The sequence below is a fragment of the Pelophylax lessonae genome, assembly GCF_965119305.1.
Source record: "Pelophylax lessonae genome assembly, chromosome: 2".
Taxonomy (NCBI): Eukaryota; Metazoa; Chordata; class Amphibia; order Anura; family Ranidae; genus Pelophylax; species Pelophylax lessonae.
The window spans coordinates 190,223,376-190,233,240 of NC_138769.1; the positions used below are offsets into that span (position 1 = coordinate 190,223,376).

The following is a 9,865-nucleotide window of genomic DNA, read 5'->3' on the forward strand; positions in this document are numbered from 1 at the left end:
CAAAGAGCGCCTCATCTATGGGATGACACTTTCTTAGCAAATCCAGGCTCTCAGTATGGATGGATAAACCACATATTATTAACATCAATCTGTGCTAGTAATCCACACTCCAGCTTGTTGTGTCACACATGAAAAAGGAGGAAACAACTCATTGCGCAGACATCCATAAAAAACTATTTATTGGTATAGACATGTACTTCAAGAAAGAAGGATATCATAGGCAAATCGGTTACACACTGTGTCCGGCGTCCTTACAGATGATAAGATGCCACCGCTACCACTATTCTGAAGTATGTTTCGTTCTAATGAACGTGGTCACTCTAGTTTACCTAGTATTTTTGATATTAAGGATAGCTAGTTTTGGTAGTACAAAGATGATGGCAGCCTACCAATCCCAATACCGAAATAAGTCATATGAAGCAGGGCAGGTTTAATTAGAGGAGATAGACCTAATTTATGCATGTCTTACTTTTGTTTTATCTATGACAATAGGGGATTCAATAAATGTGAGTGTTTTAATATGATGTGGATTAGGTGCACGTTGTCACAGTGCCAACTTTAAAAACAAAAAACCCTTTAAAAACCCACAAAAGAAGGGAATACCTCAAAATACAATTACTGAAAAAAAAAATCCTACTTTTTGAAAAACAAAGCCTTAAAGCAAAAAAAAAAAAAAGTACAGTATCTTAAAAAAAGCCATATTCTGTACCTTTCCCAATGAGAGTAACTCATTTGCTTGCCAAAAAGCTGCAAATTCCCGATTGTTTATGAGGAAGCAACAATGGGCAACATCTTGCTGGTCCTACCAACAAGGGAAACATACCATAACAGAAGTCTAGTAGACTCTAGTTGATTTTGTCCCCAGTGAGTTTGTGTGCCAAGTGTGTAAGTAGCAATAATGTTACATATTATAGGATTCAACTGCATATATAATAGATAAACAAAAAATTATTAGATGTCATGTTTGGAATATTGAAAACAAAAGAAACACTTGGAACTAAAATGTCACATAGCTACAGTACTTTTCCAGTATTCTCAGAGCACAAAAAACAAATCTGTATTTTTCTTTATTCAACTGTGGAAAGAAAATCATCTCTTTCATGAAATTGTATTTACATACAGCATGTTGAGGTGAATATGACAAATGGGAGAGTTGCTTCCCATGAAGCATGTACCCATAATATTTTCCGACTGAAATGGATGTGGCCTACCAAATTGCTAATCATTCCCAGTCATTTAAACATGCAGAAAGTGCCGAATGAGGAATGTGAGTGATAGGCAGCAATTCATATATATTTTCATGAGAGCAATCTGCTTTGCAAATTGACAATCTGCAGAGCCGAGAATGGCAGAGAGGGAAAGAGAAATACATCTGTATTCAGATAAAGTAATAAATGATCTGTCATGACTAATAGCCAGAGGAGAGGCTTGGCAGCTTAGTCTGATTAAATAAAAGACCCCAACACACTGACACTGAACACTATCGTTGAGAGCTTTAAGAAATGTACTACTTTTACAAACACTGAGGTTTCTGTACAAGCTAATTATAAAGTTATAGAATTCATACGTTTGCCATGAAAGACAATTATATGTGTTACCAGAACTAAACAAAATTGGTAAAATAGCATTTAACACCTCCAATCTCATATTTTCATTTTCAAGCAAAAATAATGTTGTTTTATATATATATATATATATATATATATATATATATATATATATATATATATATATACAAATATATATATATATATATATATATATATATATATATATATATTTAAAAACCATAGCAAATTTTGTTGTGTGCTTATTTACTGTTATTATTGTAATGTTTACATGAAAGTAATTTTGATATGTCCTTCAGCTTCACATAAGCCTACAGTACCAATAGTTTATTAATAGTAATTCATTAATACATTTATAATTATTTTTTTGTTCAGTGGTTTACTATGAAACTGTGCAGTTTTCCATATTTGGTCACAGTTTTTAGCAATGTCTGAAAACAGGAAGAGACCCAGACTTTAAGAAAAAGGCTATAAATTTATTAGAAGAGTTATATATGAAAAGAAAACAGTTACATATAAAAGAAAACAACTTGGTAATTGTGGTTGATTCTTCTGTACACCAAAGAGCCCCTCGAGCATATCCAGCTTTCAGTGTCAGTGGCATTAAGGTATGCATTGCACCTTCAAAAATCCTGGCATTGAGTAACTATAGTTTGGGCATTATATTATTCCTAGCTGGCTACATGTATCATGCATTTTTAACCAATCACAACTGAAAAACAAGGTTAACCAACTGCAAATTGCAATTAATAAAGAAGCATGGTTGTATGATCTATACTGCATGAACAGTGGATGACAAGTTAACATGATAAAAGACAAGCCCTAGAACAACATACTGAAATATCTCTTGAACAGCAGAGCTATATTTTGAAGATATTTAATAATCTGTTGACACATAGATTTTTTTTGTCTTTGATGGTGTTTGCTACCTCCAAAGGTGTGGGGCCACGTTGGGGGCAAAGCTTTTGCCCTTGCTCGCTAACCTATATAAGGGTTGGTTGGAGTGGTCTCACATCTAAGGAGACAGCAACCCATTTATGGGTCATACCAAGACCTATTTTAGGTATATAGATGATCTAATATTCATCAGACAGAGAGGTGGGATATTTGGATCCAATTTTGGCTTACATGAATGACAATATGTGCAATTTAAGATTTACCAGCCATTTACATTGAAATACAATTTTTTTTCTGGATGTCCAATTAATAGCTAAACAAGAAAGGGTAATGACCCAGTTATACAGAAAACCCTTTAGCAGGAAATAGTCTTTTATTACCTCAATCTTGTCACCCTAAACGTACTATCAGTTGGATCCTGGTTGGACAATGTCTACGGTTCCATCGTATCTGTAGTGAATCAGTAGATTTTTAATGGGATTCTGCCTTGCTATATCCAAGGTTTTTGGAAAGAGGTTACACCAGGTGGTCTTTGAACAGGGCTTATAATATTGCCAACAACAAGGATAGAGCAGAATTGCTTCAGGTGAATAAAAAGAGCAGGTGTAATAGAAAGGATCTTCCATCATTGGTTTTTTTCTAATAATCTGGAATTTAGACAAATCATTAATATTGTCAATAAATACTTGCCTATTCTGTTCAATAACCAGACCTTCTCCGATATTTTAGGGGATGGTATCAATATTGTTTCTAGAAAAGCTTGTTCTTTGGGAAGTCTCCTAGTTTTTTCACACCTGTGTACTCTCAATCCACAAATGGCCCCACCTTAAGGGAAATGTAAAATGTCGACTGCCTGAGAGCTCCTGTTGCCTGCACATACTGTCTGGAGGTTTAATTTGATGGACCAACAATGGCAGGTCATTCAAAATCAAATGCTTTTATAATTGTAATACTAAATATGTTATATGTATTGTTAATTGTAGAATCTGCTCCATACAGTATGCAGCGTATACTACCAGGAGACTCAGGGATCACTTTCATGAACATCTTAGAGATATTAGAATTAATCCATCTACAAATCTAGAGCGGGAGATATGTTTCATCTCCTGTGCAGAAGGGATGTGTTCTGGATTTTTCACCTTCGAACCTGGATCCTTAATGGCCCTAATTTTAAATGTGATGCTACCCATTATTATGAGTGAGGCCATACTACTCCTTTTCGCATTTTTTACGTTGATGCTATAGAGATAATATTCTGATTCCTACAACATATTTCCTGTTTGGTTTTTGTGATGTATCAATCAGGCTGAAATTATCATTTTTTGGTTCAGCCCTGTGATGTTTCTGGTTTCGTATGTCACTTTACATTTTACAGTTTTAGTTTTATTGGCTTCTCTCTCTCTTTTGAGAACATGCTCATATAGAGGTCCTGTGATATTCAGAGATGGATTTAGCACTGCTGTGGAGATCGGGAATAGGGATGATCGAACTTTTGAAATGTTTGGTTCGGCCGGAACATCCGAACTACCCGAAAGTTCGGCCCGGATTTCAGAACCCCATTGAAATCAATGGGACCCGAACTTCGGTAATCAAAAAACACCATTTTAAAGCCCTAAAACCCAATAAATGCCCCTAAAAAGTGCCTAGGGTTCTGGGTCATGCCCCATTGACTATTAATCACACAAAAAAAGTTCTTAAAAATTGTCATTTTTGATAAAAAAGCCAATTATTGAAAAAAAAAAAAAAAGAGAGATTTTTTGATTTTTACTTTGGTTCGTAGCTGGGGGGGTCTAAAAAGTGTACCTGTGAAATTTTAGCTCTGTAGCATGTCCAGAACCATAAAAAAAGAGATCGTTTGTATTTTGTCACTTTCAGAGCACTAATATGGCTCCGCTCCCGTCAGCATTTTTTTTTGCTGCAGGCGTTGATAGTGCTTTTTTGAGGACATGTTTGGAGTCAGGCATGACATCTGAACATGTCTATAGGGGTATATATATACATACACCTATGTCTGTATATATACACCTGCACATATATAGGTGTTAAAGGAGCAGAACACTATACTTTTGCTAATGAAATAATTTCCATTAATATGGCTAGGCTCCTAACACACCTATATATGTGTAAATGTAAAATACATATCAGTGTGTGTGTATATATATATACCCCTATACAGAAGTTCAGATGTTTTGCCTGCCTCCAAATAACCCAAAAAAATGCCAGCGCCAAAAAAAAAATGCCCAGGCATTTTTTTGGGCATTTCGATCATCCCTAATCGGGAACAGTATGGCTATTTATGCATTCATTTATATAGACACAATGTGATTAATGAATGTACTTTGTATATTTGGATGTATGGGGTATTATGGTATTTCATTCATTAGATTAGTATATATGTTTAAAGTATTTATATTCCCTGTGTGCAGCAACCTATATATAATATTGTACTTTTTAACAATATATTGTGATTTTATTTTAGTTATGTTGTTAATAAAATGTTACCATTTTACTGCAATCGATAGATGCAGTGTAGAAGGTACACCAAATTAAGTTCAGCTGAAGTTGAGAGTACTTTAGTAGACTCATTACAGGTGTATCTCTGGTATGATTGAGCGCATTCTGCGTAAAATGTGTTAACTGCTGAAATGCACAAATAAGTATAAGATACACACTGGATATTACCCCCCCCCCCCCTTTTTTGTTTTGTTTGTTTCTTGCTGTTTTTTTTTCCTTTCTTTATGTATATGTACATTTATATTTTATATACTTATTGTGACGAGACCAACCTCGCTACATTGCATTGGAGGAGCCTGGTTGCCCGCCTGCTGCCTTTGGATTATGGACCGGCAGCTAAAGGGTTAATTTTACGGTGCAGAAGGATTTATTTCTCCCTTTCTGCACAGCCGTTCGGTAGATTCTATCTACCGAACAAGCAGCCCCTGGTTCTAATTCGTATGGATTTGGTGGATGCAGGGTGACCAGGAGGGTGTTGAACACTGACACTATGGTTTGGACTACTACAAATGGGACAGTCATATTCAAGAATAATGTCTCCCTTGTAATATGAAGATTTTTGTTCCCATTTGCCATGAGCTCTCTGAACAGGAAGTCAACTCCTAATATGGTCATTACAGGAAGTTCTGAGGAGACGGGCTGTCTAAGGTGGCTCCCCATTCACCTTTTGTCAGGTGTGCTAATGATCTCACCTGTTGTCTGCTAAGGGAGGTATTGACTCTCAGAGTAATGTGTATTGAGGGCTCGTTAGGGAACCATTGTTCTGTGTCTGACTATAGTTTACATTGATTGCCCCCTGGGGCTTCTGTCTCCTTGCATTGGTCAAAGCTATCTGACCAATCCCTGTTGACTCATTTTCAAGTCCTCATTTGCATAGCAGCCCTCCTGGTCAAGCTATCTGACCAATCACTACTGACTCATTTTCGAGCCCTCATTTGCATGTCTGGAGAGGACCTTATGGGGGACTGCAGGTACTGTGCAATTGACCAATGGGAAAGCGGTTGTTGGGGGAAAGGATGTTCCAATTTCTGTATAAAAGTGTGCTGTGTTCTTCCAATAAATGTTGTTGTTGTTCCTGTTTTACCCTCAACTCGGAGCTTTGTCTCGTTCTTGGGGGGATTCACTGTATGCTGTTGGAGACTGATTGCTAGGAGTGTAAGCTGATGTATGCTTTTCCTGTTCGTCTGCTAGCAGCTATTCGTGAGGTTCCAGGTTGGAGTGCTATTTTGTATCCAGTTCGGGAGTTTGATGTCCTGCAAGTAGCTGTGCCTGTCTCTCAGAAAGGGGCATATCGCCTAAACGGATTTTAACCCCTTGTCTGCTGAAACGGTCCGTTACACTTATATACTTGTGTATTTGTATATTGTTTATTGTTTGAAATTTAATAAAGACTTATTATATAAAAAACAAAAAAAAGTTAACTGCTGTTAACAATCTTGTGATCTAGAAACGGTGATGTCTTTGTGATATGGATTGAGTGCAATAACGTTTGGATTTCCCTGGCCATTGGAGTGTGGTCAACCTTTGTTCTTTGAATGATTGAATTAAGGTAACAAGATGACCGTTACTGCCAGGCAAGTGTCCTCTGTAAATGTGTCATTAAATAGGACTACTAAATAGGACACAATCTTCATAAGTGTAATGAACAAATATGGCTGCTCCAAAAACATACATAACCGAAAGCTAAAAGTTGAAAGGGGTTTTATACAACAAAACCTGATATTGATGCAATTAACTACATTGAAGCTGATCACAGTCACACACACACATACACACACATGCAGACACACACACATGCAGACACACACAGACACTTTAAACCCATATATAGAAACTGTTTATCTGCCAATTATTCTGCAAAACCAGTATTATGATCAAGGCACACCTGCCAGTCAGTATAGTTACATCGTTCCCCTCCACTGTTGCAAGTTGCAACAAAGCCTGATTAAGAACACAACTCAAAATTGTGATCAATCTATCATCAAGTTAACTGTGCATACATGTATTATAGCAGAATCTGCAGACAACTGATATAAGAATAAAGAAAATTGCATACAGTACATACATAAATTGCATTTAACCACTTGACTAATGGAACGTTTACCCCCTTCATGACCATTCATTTTTTTTGCTATTTAGCACTGCTCTACTTTAACTGGTAATTGTGCAGTCATGCAGTACTGTATCCAAATGAAATGTATTTCATTTTTTTCCACACAAACAGAGCTTTTTTTACTTTTTTTTTTTTTTTTTTTGTTCACCACTAGTTTTTTTTTTTTATTATATAAACGAAAAAAGACAAACGTTTTTTTTTTTTTCATTTTATTCAATTTTTTTTTTTTTTTTTTTTATTAGTGCCAAAATCTTGTTGCCTTTCAGTTTTCCCATTTCCTACACATTACATTCTGCACAGTAAACATAAACCCTCTCCTTCTATTAAGAAGAAAGACAAAATACATCAGGACACCAACAGACTGTATATAGATTTCTCTATATAGATTGTTTTTTTCCAATAGATTGATTCTTTAGTGGGGGGGTGGGGAAGGCAATTCTCCATGAAGATGCCATAGAATAATGTATTTGCTTTGTAAACAATATTACTTTATTATGTCATGAATTCCCTTAAATAAAAATACATCTGACAACATTTTTATCTGTGAATATATATATATATATATATATATATATATATATCTTTTTCTTGCGTTTAAAGTGCACCTGTCGCCCATGGCTAAATTCCCATAAGCAGTCACCAGTGCACTATTGATTTGGAAGCCTCCTTTTGCACCCAATTACACTAAAATGGGCACATTACTGCAATGCACGGCTCTAGGTGTGGTGCGTTGCAACGCCATTCATTGCGTTTGCCCCAACGCACAGCATGGTAGCAGCCATTGCACCACAGCACACAATTAAAGGTGATGTGCGTTTTTTATTGATTCAATGGGCTGCTTTAATGCAATGTATCTTACATGCATCACCCTCCTGCAGAAAAACATGGCGGTTTCGTAAGTATTCAGGCTTATGGGGACTGATGACCTGGTATTACAATAGCATGGCGCTACAAATAGGTCCTAGCTAGTAATTTGCTGAATCCTCATTGATATAGTTTGAGTCAGCAAAAAAGTACACTTGACCGTACTGGTGACAGGTACTCTTTAAACCTCATGATCTTGCACTGTCACTGCATTACAGGTCAGTGGATCATAAAAAAGAGTATGCCTGGCCTAGGTAGCCATTTTTGTGTAGACAATATTAGGGTCAAGAATTGAGTGATGGCATCAAGTTCCTAGAGCTTCGGATTAGTCTGGTTTAGAAAATAAATGACGCCCCTGCTGCTTGATGGCAACAGTGCACTTTATACTCAAGCTCGTTCCGTCAGGCTTTGAAGACTCACCCAAAGGACATATACGTAATGTGTCAAGGATTATGTTTTTTCAAATGTACGTTAACCCTTACCGCAGCCATGCAGTGCAATATATCACCTGGCGGATCTGCTGTGACAGCAGCAAGGATTCCCATTAGCAATATCACTAATACAGGAAATTACGACACGAGGGATTTGACCTACTCGAAAATTGCAACGTAAAAACACAAAAAAGAAGACAACGGACACGCGTGAACATGAAGCAGCTTAGAACTGAAGCTCCTTCTGGATGCCCCAGAGCATGTCTGCACTCTTTTTAAGACGATCCTCCTCGTCCTTCTTAAGCATCATGTTGATGACGTCTGTGATTCCCTGATTGCTGAGAGCAGATGATACACTGAGGAAGACTTCATAGTTCACGTTGTACATTCCCTTGATCATTGTGGAAATGGGGTGCACACGCCTGAGATTCTTCAGTATGGTTTTAGCCAGATCTGCCACTGAGAGGCCAATGGCCCAGGAAGTGTAACCCTTCAGCTTAATCACCTCGTAGGCACTTTCCACCACTTGTTTGTGAACTTCCTTCCAGTTCTCCTTGTCGGAATCAGCGCCCATATCTGGGTTGAGAGTCTTCAGGGACACGCCGGCCATGTTCAATCTCCACTCCATACAGGCACGCTGGAGTCTCTCTGTTCACAGATGACCCAGCCGTGACAGCTCAGTGAATTGATCCCCAACTTCTCTGACATGAGGTAGCAGAAACGGGCTGAGTTCAGGTTGCAGTCGCTGACAATCACCCGGTTTTTGGGGAAGCCGCTGATCTTCCAGGCCACGTAGGTCAAAATATCCACAAGGTTGGAGACGACGAGCAGTATGGCATTTGGACTGTATTTCACAATATTGGGAATGATAAATTTGAAGATGTTGACATTGCGCTGGACCAGGTTCAGGCGGCTCTCTCTTTCCTGTTGACGAGTGCCAGCTGTGATCACCACCAGCTTGGAGTGGGCCATAACGCTGTAATCTTTGTGGAGACAATCTTTGGGGTCTTCAGGAAAAGGCTGCCATGCTGCAGATCCATCATTTCACCCTTCAGTTATTCTTCAATCACATCAACCAGAGCAAGTTCATCGGCCGGCTCCTTCTGCAGGATACTGATGATGGCACAAGCCATGCCCACTGTGCCCACGCCAACTATGGTGACCTTGCTGTGGGAAGAGGGAGGGTCGCTCACCAGATTGTGAATCAGCTTTTCCTTTGTGCTGGCCATCTTGATGTCTAGGTTCGATCCCGGGTCCTCTCCGCTCGCTCATGCAAGACAGAAACATTTTGAATGAAAAAAATGTTTTTTTTCTTTTTTTTACATTCTGCTTTACAACATATCAAAAAAAATTCTAATTTCTTCAAAAATGTATGCCAATATGTATTCTGCTACCTGTCTTTGGTAAAAGAAAAAAATCCCTAAAAGTGTATATTGATTGGTTAGTGTAAAAATATTAGCATCAATAATGAATCACTG

At 37.8% G+C, this 9,865-nt stretch overlaps 1 pseudogene across 1 annotated transcript; it reads right to left on the reverse strand.

Annotated features, from left to right (window-relative positions):
- Positions 1-8,406: 8,406 nt before the first annotated feature.
- On the reverse strand, positions 8,407-9,656 carry LOC309545487 (L-lactate dehydrogenase A chain-like; annotated as a pseudogene). Its single transcript has one exon. The product of its transcript is annotated as an L-lactate dehydrogenase A chain-like (transcript).
- Positions 9,657-9,865: the final 209 nt, after the last annotated feature.